Source organism: Mercenaria mercenaria, chromosome 2 (assembly GCF_021730395.1).
Source record: "Mercenaria mercenaria strain notata chromosome 2, MADL_Memer_1, whole genome shotgun sequence".
Classification (NCBI taxonomy): domain Eukaryota; kingdom Metazoa; phylum Mollusca; class Bivalvia; order Venerida; family Veneridae; genus Mercenaria; species Mercenaria mercenaria.
The window spans coordinates 84,845,293-84,856,131 of NC_069362.1; positions in this window are offsets into that span (position 1 = coordinate 84,845,293).

Genomic DNA, 10,839 nt, shown 5'->3' on the forward strand with positions numbered 1-10,839 from the left:
ATATTTATTACAGTCAATATCTTTCAAATACATGTATATATTGTGGACGTTCTAAGTTCCACTCGTATAACTTGGCATTTACTCTCAGTTGTATACAACAAGTTCTTAAAAATTGTTTAAGAAATTGTTTAAGAAATTATGACATTAAACGTGTTTCATCTGCAAGAACTTTCCCACTTTTTATAGTTGCAAAAAACAAAAAATAATTTAAAAAGTAACTAGCGAACAACGATCTGTCTATTCTCCGTTTTTAAAGTCGTATAAATCTATAACTCTCTATTATTTTTAGTCATGTACCTGCTGCGTATTATTAACATATTTCACCGCTGTCGACATTTTTACTTCGAACCATCTGTGTAGAAAATATGAAAATAATTAAAATTTCGAGAAGATTGCAATAGATATCGTGGCAAATTTCCATCCAGTTCTACAAAATGCCTAGTCATCCAGCTGTAGTCCACCAGTTACATTTTTCAGTTTGATTGAGGGCAAAAATAGAGATAAATGAGATCAATTCTATAGCGCCAACTGCTTTATATACCTACACCATCAAAAGTAATGTCATTATTGATCATAAATTCATGTTTGTCTGGTTATTTTGGATCAGATCCAAAGTGACTGAAAATTACCATATTTTAGATCAAACCCAACTTCAAGACAGACTGTTTGATAGACGAGTAGTGTATGTACTTTTAATTCATTACGAAGGCCGCGAACCTATTCAAATATCTTTTTACTAAAAGTTTGACGAAAAAAATAGACTTTTATAAATAACTTCAGTCTATCGTGTTACAGGCGGTTGTAGACGGACATTTAGTGCAGTCTTTTCGATAATGAAAGGAAGATCATGTCGTTTTTAATGTAATGAAATGATTTACTCCATTTGTTTTGATGTTTAAGAGTCAAACACCAATGTTCCCAATGGAAACAGCCAAACATTTCCTACTTCGATCCTGTCTAGACAGACTTCAAAATTCGGACAAGACTACACCTTCGGTCATCCATCCTCAATATACCATGAAATCAGTGACAGAGTATTTATTCTCATACTGTTAATATAATATATACAGTATTTTATTTCTCCAAAATCGGTAACACCACATCAAAGTTAATGTCATAATTGCCATAGGTTTTTGTTAGTCTAGACATGTTTTTGAGAATAATAGCCACCCGGGCATTCAAGAGATCTAGACAGACGAGATGTGACTACAAGACGAGTTAATAGTATTATGTACTTATAAATAATTATAGCATACCTGTTTATAGGCCGGATATATTTCTAAAAATAATGTCAGAAGTTTTATTGCTATCTATAATCTATAGTTACTTATACAATTATACAGGTAAATAAAAAGTCCTCAACAGAAATCCAAACCAAATGCCTAGTTCACATTTGGCCTGCGATGCGTCTGCGGAGCCCGTAGACAGTCCGTATCCTCCATTCCATGCAGCCTCCGTGCGGAGGTAGAAGGCGGTAGTGAAATTTTCGAACGGATTCACGGGCTCCGCAGCCTCTATGATTTTGTTTAGCGAAAGGTTATCCAATTTAAAAAAAAAAAAGTCATAAGCCCGTGGACATGTCGCAAGTGGCCTTTCACAATCCCCGCACGGACGTCATTAGGAGGCCGCGCGCTGATCGTTTAGCCAACGCACGATTTTCCGTGGTCATGGTGCCCAAAATAAATCGTATAGAGATTGTGGACTTGGTATGGGCAAAACACCGTATCTTCTCCGCGCAGTCTTTGGACGGATGCCGCATGAGCGTCGTACGATTTCCGTGGAAAGCTTGTGGAGACTACAGGGCAATTGCACTGAAATTGCACGATTTCCGTATAATCTCCACGCAGCGACCGTACGGATTATTAATTAATTAATGCTGACGAGTTTGGTTTAGAAATATGTATGTAATCTATAAATTTGGTTAAAAATTCTATGTTTCTGAATTTTGACACCTATGTTCTGAATTTTGACACCCCGACGCTTTTTGACATTGTAAAATACTAAACGTAGTCTACCAGCACCGTTTCGGTTGCTAAAAATCTTGAATATATTTTTTCTGATATTCAAAGCAAATATTTATGCTATAGTATACCAGAAGTACAATAATACAGTATATAGTACACAGTAACCGACCACAATATGTATCAGACGTTACTTCAGTATTCCAGATGCAATATCTCAAAAGCTCTGAAGACTTTTTTTCTGTGTTTCATTTCAATATTTTATGTTGGAATTAGTTCAACCCAAAAAGTTAAAATGAACAGCCTATTGCGTAGATGCTGGAGTTTAGACTGTTCGCAAGTAGACTGAAGACCAAAGACACACAAACCTGAAAGAAATACCTGCATTTGATATATTTATTTTTGACAGATTTTTTTTTCAAATCAGAAAATGGTAGATTAGTATAGCCCAAACACGGCAAGTAGTGGAACCTCTTTTCGTGAAATCATGAGCCATTTTCCAAAACATGGTCATTATCTGTCTGTTTTGTAGACATAGAAGCACGGATCAAACAATATCCAGTGCCTTGCACACTAACCGCTCACATACCTTGACAACATGGCAAAACTACCTGTTTACTGATTACATTTTACATCAGCTGAACCTGAAATGTTCACGGTGAGCTTTAAGTATCGCTGAATATTCGCCGTTTTCTGTAGAAAAATGAAGTTGATATAACCTCAGTAGAATTAATCGTTGCTGGTATATGCTAGTGCAGACCAGACTACATCTGTTTTAAGCTTCAAGTTTCGAGTTTATTCAACATATTCTCAGTTTGTATACATACAAAACATGAGACAAATGCAATGTCATGCAACCAGACCGAAAATTATATTTCATATTCAACCCGGGAGACGGACAAATCAGTGGTTACACCATCTGTTCATAATTAAACAATATGTTAAGTTGTTTTCAATGTTTATTGAATTCCATCCTATCGCTACTTTCTTAGTGTATCTGGTGATGTATCGTAAGATAGCAGGGTGCACTCCGAATTTTGGCCCCGTCAATATTTGTTATAAATAGAACTTCGTGATTTTGGATGTCTGTAAATTAAGGTGAGAGATAATGATCATTAATTCTTTAGAAAATTTATACAGCCGATACATGTAAAATTCTGATGTCAGTTGTAAAACTAACTGCTGGTAGCTTTGTATGATCAATGAGACACCTTTTCGCGGAAAATTTCAAATCACGGAAGGGTTCTGTGCTTGTTGATTGATACTCCGGAACATTTTCGCTATTTTTTGTTTCCATTCCGTTTATATCCTGACGTTCAGTAAGGACTATTAAATTGAGAAATGCAATAAAATTGGGCATTGTTCTTGCAGCGGGATCATTGCAGGCTGTTCAAAAAGTGCAAAATTGATGATATTGGCATGCTTTTTTTCATGGATGTGGTAAACCTTTCGTTTTGATAACTTTCTTTATTCTTGTGTGAGAATCCTGATCTTGCCATTAATTAAAAGCACAAGACATGTACGCAATTTATAAAACGGCCACCCTGATTCTGCTCATAAGGGAAGTGCAATATTGCGACTCGCTACATGTAAGACCGTCCGTGCCCAAAATTTTCGCATCTAAGTGTACCCTGCTACCTAATATGTAGGAACTCCCCTCCGCTACTTTTATGCTTACCTGGACAATTTATTTCTAAGATTCATCAGTGCATAAATGCTGCTCTTCTATGCCAAATTAAAACACGTGCCTTCTCTCTGGTACGACTTTATACACGTACAAAAAATGCTAATTGTCGGATACATAACGTTACTGAAATTATCATACTTACAAGCCAATCAATGAAAGGGCTGCCCAAATACACACAATTATTAAGAAGTCTAGGCTATGTACACGTGCTTCTACATTTACAACTTACTTCAGCTTAGTATCTACATCAATTTTCTAATAGGTTTAAAGTTAAATATTGTTATTGTAAAAATTATGTATCATTTGTGCATTAGCCCTAAATATTTCATATTCAAAATCGTGTTTTCTGTCCTCTGCATTTATACGTAATGTTTTTGTTTAATAATATGCTAAAGCGCATGTTATATTTTATACCAGCATCAGCACTAGTTTTATCGCCATTCGCAATAGAAGAATTATGTTTGATAGTACTTGATTCGGGATAATAGAAATGAGATAAATGACCTAGATAGTTAACGCAAACATTTCCATCTTCAATCCTGTCTAGACGAATTTCAAAATTCATAAGATCATGCCATAGCTGAAGTTGTAACTGTAATAGGACCCGCCATCGCCCCTGGTGTTTTTAAGGTACTCGCTGAATGGCGGACAACAACTCATGGTTTCAGTGTTTTTGCCGCGCGAACTTTTTCATAACTGACGTGAAGTTTTACACCACGATGTTTTGGTCTCTTATGAACAACAAGTTTTTTAACTCTCAAAAATAGATATAAGATATTTAAATAGAATGTCACTCCAAATGTCATTTCTATACTTACATCGTTAGATATTTCTAACATATACATTTGAAGGCCGTCTTGTCTACATTATAACATAATCATATATTTATTATTATAATTATTATTATTATTATTATTATTATTATTATACCACATTTATATAGCACTCTTTTCATACACATGTACACGTTCAAAAGTGCTTCACAGAAAAATTGCAAAAATACTAACAAATACGCATACAAAAATAATGTATTCCACATTCACAAAATCCATAAATGTCAAACGTATAGATTAAACAGGACAAACATACATACATATTAAAAGTATTTAAGTTACCCTAGGATAAAATAATGTTCTACGCAGGTTTATGAAGAAGAAGAAAAAAAGCATCAATGTATCGGTCAGTTAACAAAATATTGTACAAAGAAGTGGATTTTTAGCAAGCTTTTGAAAGCAGCTAGCGTGTCAGCTTCCCTGATCTTGATGGGAAGGGAGTGCCAAAGCTTTGGAGCGGTGCACGAAAAGCTGCTTGTTGACTTGTTGTTCCATATCCATATTGTTGTCAAGTACTGCACCAAGATTCCTAACACATTTTATGGATTTTATCACAGTCACCGACCTTCACAGAGACGTCATCAATGTACTTGGAGTTACGCTTTGATGTGAATAGCATTACCTCCGTTTTATCAGCATTGAGCTTCAGCATGTTGCAATGCATCCACGAGACAATTTCAGCCAGACAGTTCTCAATGCGGCGCAAAGCCTCACTTCTAGCCACAGCCTCTATCGGCTTAAAGGATAGGTATAATTGAGAGTCATCGGCGTAGAAATGGTGAAGAAGTCCATGACGTCTGCATATGGCACCCACGGGTTTAGTGTACATGATATAGTTCTTTGGATCAAGCACTGATCCCTGGGGCACACTGTATTTCATCAACATAGGCGTCGACAACTCACCGTCAACGCACACAGTTTGATAACGGTCACTAAGATATAATGACATCCATGTAAGTGCTTTGTCTGTGACTCCAAAATGATGTTCGAGCCGGTATAACAGTGTTTGGTGGTCAATCGTGTCGAAAGCTGCAGATAGATCGAGTAGCACGAGGACTGTTACAGATTTTGGTCGAGAGATGTGAGGATGTCATTCTGTACCTTTATCAAAGCAGACTCAGTTGAATGAAACTTTCTGTAAGCAGACTGCAGTCCCTCATTTATGATATGATTGTTATTTTTGTTCAGAGAGGTCAATAAATTAGCAGTGCGGATTAAACTTCATAAAAAAATAAAATGAGTTTTTTCTTGCATTTCGACAATGCAAGCAAATACATTCCGGTGATTTTTCCTGTTGCTGTGTACTCTTTTTTTGCACTGGTGAGCACTCTATCAATATCGTACTGAAATTATAAAAGTATGAGCGATCTTTGTTGGGCATGTTGTTAAATAATTACACTGCAGGAAAAAGATCTGATATCGCAATGTTTATTTCACTATTTTTACATTAAAATGATGCTTGCTTTTCTTTTTATTTCGATTTACCAACGTTATTGTTCTTTGAGAATACGTAGATTAAAGACATTGTATATACAGCGCTGCCTTTGTAAAAAAGGCTAACTATTAGTACGCATTGTACTGGAGGTCTGGAAACCTTGACACACGTTCGGCGGTTGATGAGTGTAGGTGAACTGAGGAACTGCATTAGGGCTACTACAGTAACTGTCTGTGTAAGCTTGTGTATTATGTCCATAATTAATAGTCATTGCTCTTTCAGAAAAAAATACACAAAATCAAACTAGATCCGATCTTGCAGATTCTACTTGCGTGCAAATTTTGTAATTTATTTCATATATTTTTAGGGCAGCAAGTTGTGCCTAACAAACCCCAAACGTTTACGACTTACAAGCATTTGGCGATTTAGGAACTCCTGGATTTCTATCAACGCACGCCATTTTAATCAAAAATCGTTTTCGCGATAAAAAATTATTTTATTGTAGAATCTATCAAATCAAATCTAAATAAAATCTAATACAAATGTACAAATGTACATGTTGCTAAGCAGCAACATAAAGTTAATCAAAACCGTCGAAAGAGTTTTTCAATGAATTTGCCAAACTGAAACAAGCCCTGAAAAGTTGCCCCCCATCTAGATCTAAGTCTCCAATAAAGCCATTGTACGGCATCGGACTTTTAAATGAATTCAAAATGTAATGTTTTATTGCTTTTAATTTTGAAACAAGCACAAACAGTACAAAAACGCGTAAACATGGTATCAAATTTAGACAAATGATCATTCATTTACCTTAATGAAGCAACTATATGAGCCGTGCCATGGGAAAACCAACATAGTGGCTTTGCGACCAGCATGGATCCAGACCAGCCTGCGCATCCGCGCAGTCTGGTCAGGCTCCATGCTGTTCGCTAACAGTTTCTCTAATTGCAATAGGCTTTGAAAGCGAACAGCATGGATCCTGACCAGACTGCGCGGATGCGCAGGCTGGTCTGGATCCATGCTGGTCGCAAACCCACTTTGTTGGTTTTGTCATGGCACGGCTCATATGATGTTGTGACGACTGATTTATGCAAAGGCTTCAAAATAAATGTTATGTGCTTATTTCCATTTCTTTCTGGGTAAAAAGATGAAAAAATCTGTATTGTCCAAAGATTCTGACTATGTAAGATTTTTGTAATCGTTTTTTCTTTATATTTCTGCAGATAATCTCTTTAGCGAAATCTGAAGAAAATTGGAGAACATTTTTTATCTTTAATGACATGCATCATTTGCAATCACAATGATGTTAGTTTAGGTGTATAACTGGTCAGTTGCTTGTCAAAACAATTAATATGTTATAAAAATCATTATACCTGTAAGAATAAGACAAGATGATCTTTGCTTCTTTTACATGAATGAAGGGAAATAATTGCTGCATACCCGTCAAGATTAAACACACACTTCTTACTTCCCCTGGATTTATATTCACTGATGTTAAATTTGATAATGTGGCAGTTGATTCCAATAATTCTATGGGTGTTCAAAGATAATCCGTCATAGATCTATTGTAAAGCAAATATTGGATTTACCTGTATTGGAAAATAAACAGTGTCGACTGTAATGAGGTCAACTGCCACATTATCAAAGTTTATTAGTAGATCATGTTACACACATTTGCTGTATACAAACTTTGCACACAAAAATCGAGTGCAGTGATTTTGACATGATATCTTTTGAGCTGTTCTTAGCGAGCGTAAGCGTAAATTCACAAAATCATTTAAAAGATTCATAAAATGTTACCGTCTTTTAGTTTCATCCCTTTTAATACCAGAAAAAGCCAAAAAAAATATGCATCCGATTCCTTTTAGTTTTGACCAGCCAACAGTTACAATGCGAACAAAATGACTGGTTCCGAATAATTCTAATATGGCATCACAAGACATTAGTGGCTTACATTGGCACGTTCAATGTAGAAAGTAAATGCCCTGGTACAAAATCTATATCTTATACTATCTATAAACTTGTTATTTTATCTCACATTTAAAGAGATATTATTTACATCAACGGGTATGCACTCGGCTTTTACTAACGCTATCAATAAAGTAAATAGAACTGCGGTTATATCCGTTTAAACACAGTCGCGTTGTCAGTATTGTTTGACCGCTTTTGTGGGCGGCCAAATAAGCGACAATGTTACAGAACTTCCAAACGCAGCCCACGTCAATTCTCAAAATTATTAAATATTTTTAGGTCAATCAGCACATATATATCAAATAATGCGGATGCTTTACGGTCGACTTGAACATTCTAAAATACTGCAAATACAGATAACAGTTTACCAAAAGTGATAAGTTCAACTTGAAAAATAGTCGTGCTGAGAGTTCAGTCCAGTACCCATGTACACCACTTAGTATTTGTATCTTAGACGCTTATTCTTTAAACGACACCAGTATAACAAATGAGTATAATTATAACTTCCAGCTCAAGTCACGAGCCAGAATAACGTTCTCCGTGGTCATTTTATAGAAAACAGTTAATCAGCCACCTCTGATTCATGCGGGGAAGTTGTCAGTTATTTGTGTAGAAAAAGCAAAAAAACATTAGTGTGGTCAATCTAAGTAAAATTTGTCATTTTAACAGAAAAAAAACTCACGTAAATGCACTTCAGCTTAATAAGATTATTTCAAAATTTGAAACACACGGGGTAAGTTATGCCATATTAAACTTCACTGTAGATATCAATGCCGAGCCAACGTTTCAGTATTGATTAATGTAAAGATACTGCCGATTTCTTACGAATATAAATGAGAAATCAGAGAGAAACTAACGCAAATATATATAACATGCAAGACTCGAAACGTAACAGGGATCAGTAATAAATGATTACAGTTCCTCCCATGCATACACTAAGCCAACAAACCAACTATTGATCGGACATCGTTAATGTTTTGTAATTAAACTAAAATGCTAATGGTTGTTTATTTACATGCTGCTAGAACTAATAGGCTATATAGCTTTCAATACAAAACAGGTAGTGAATAAAAATATAGGCTGTGACTCTATGCAGAGTTGGAGCGCCGGTATAAATTACAGACTCGGGTATATGCCTGATTGAAGCAATTTGAACTAAAAGTACTTTAAATGTATATATTTTGTAACCATGGTGATACTAACCCTAACCTCTAGTCAGTATATCATACATATTATACAAAAATTATGCGTGCAAACATGCAATCATCTGCGCAATTATTGCCGTAAGCGACATTAGATAATCACTTCCAGGCATGCGCAGAAGACCGCTCCAACACTACAATGAGCTACATCGAAAATATATAGCGGTTAAACAGTTAAGGTATGGTTTTTAGGTCGCGGGTTCGCACCTATTAGGTCTTCAAATGTGAAATTGTTCATTTTCTATCAATTTTACATCGATTGTAAAGGAAGTTATCTGAACGTATGAGAACTTCGCTCGAAGACTTTTTCCTGGCTTTGGGAACAGTGTACAGTATCACATTGACAACATTATAACACTACACTTTGTGTTCGGAACAGTATATTTCAACGTATGATAATTACGTTCGAGAGCTGCTTCCTGGATTTAGGAATGGTATTATATCTCAACTTATGTTAACTACACTCGGTGGCCGTTTCCTGGATTTCCGAACAGTATTATATCTCAACGTATGTTGAACACATTCATTTACTGTTCCCTGGTCAAAGTATGTTAACTACATTCGATGACTGTGCCAAGGATTTTGGAACAGTATATCTAAACGTGTGTTAACTACACTTGGTGACCGTTTCCTGGATTTCCGAACAGTATTATATCTCAACGCATGTTAACTCTCATTGACTGTTTCCTAGATTTTGGAACAGTTTTATATCTCAAAGTATGTTAACTGCATTCGATGACTGTGTCATGGATTTTGGAACAGTATATCTAAACGTGTGTTAACTATACTCGGTGACTGTTTCCTGGATTTGGGGACAGTGTTACATCTCAACTTATGTTAACTACGTCCGGTGACTGTTTCCTTGAGTTGGGAGCAGTATATCTTAATGTATGTTAACTAGACTAGCTGACTACTGGATTTTGGAACAATATATCTAAACATATCTTTACTACACTCGGTGACTGTTTCCTGGATCTGGGAAGGCATTATGGAGACCATGGCCGAACTCCGTTTTCACAAAGATCCGAACACGACATCTAAACAAGAGCTGTCAGTGGACAGCGCGCTCGACTATTCTCAGTGCTTGATAGTATAATATTAGCTATGAGTAAAACTTTAACATTACAATAAGCATATTCTAAGTCGAAAAGGGGTCATAATTCAGTCAAAATGCTTGATAGAGTTGCCTCCTCCTTTTTACAGACTGGGGTCATGATGGTAAACAAGTATGCAAAATATGAAAGCAATATCTTAATGGACTTTGAAAATATTTGGGGTGGTACGCAAACTTTAACATTATTCTATGTCGAAAAGGGGCCATAATTCAGTCAAAATGCTTGATAGAGTTGCCTCCTCCTTTTTACAGACTGGGGTCATGATGGTAAACAAGTATGCAAAATATGAAAGCAATATCTCAATTGACTTTGAAAACGCAAACTTTAACATTTGTGTGACGCTCACGCTAACGCTAACGCTCACGCCGACGCCGGGGCGAGTAGGATAGCTCCCCTATTCTTCGAATAGTCGAGCTAAAAAACAGACTTCAAGGAGAAGAATTCTATTAGACATGTCTTTCATTCTTATCCTTTCCTTAATAACATGTTAACTTGTTTTTGTAATTGTACAACTCTGTGTTATGTACTTTTGGGAATAAATATGTTTAAACTAAGAAACAGATTTCAAGCCCCTCACAAATGAGATAATTTTATGAAAGGTAACAGTATGTAGGTTTGAACATGTTACACGGAAA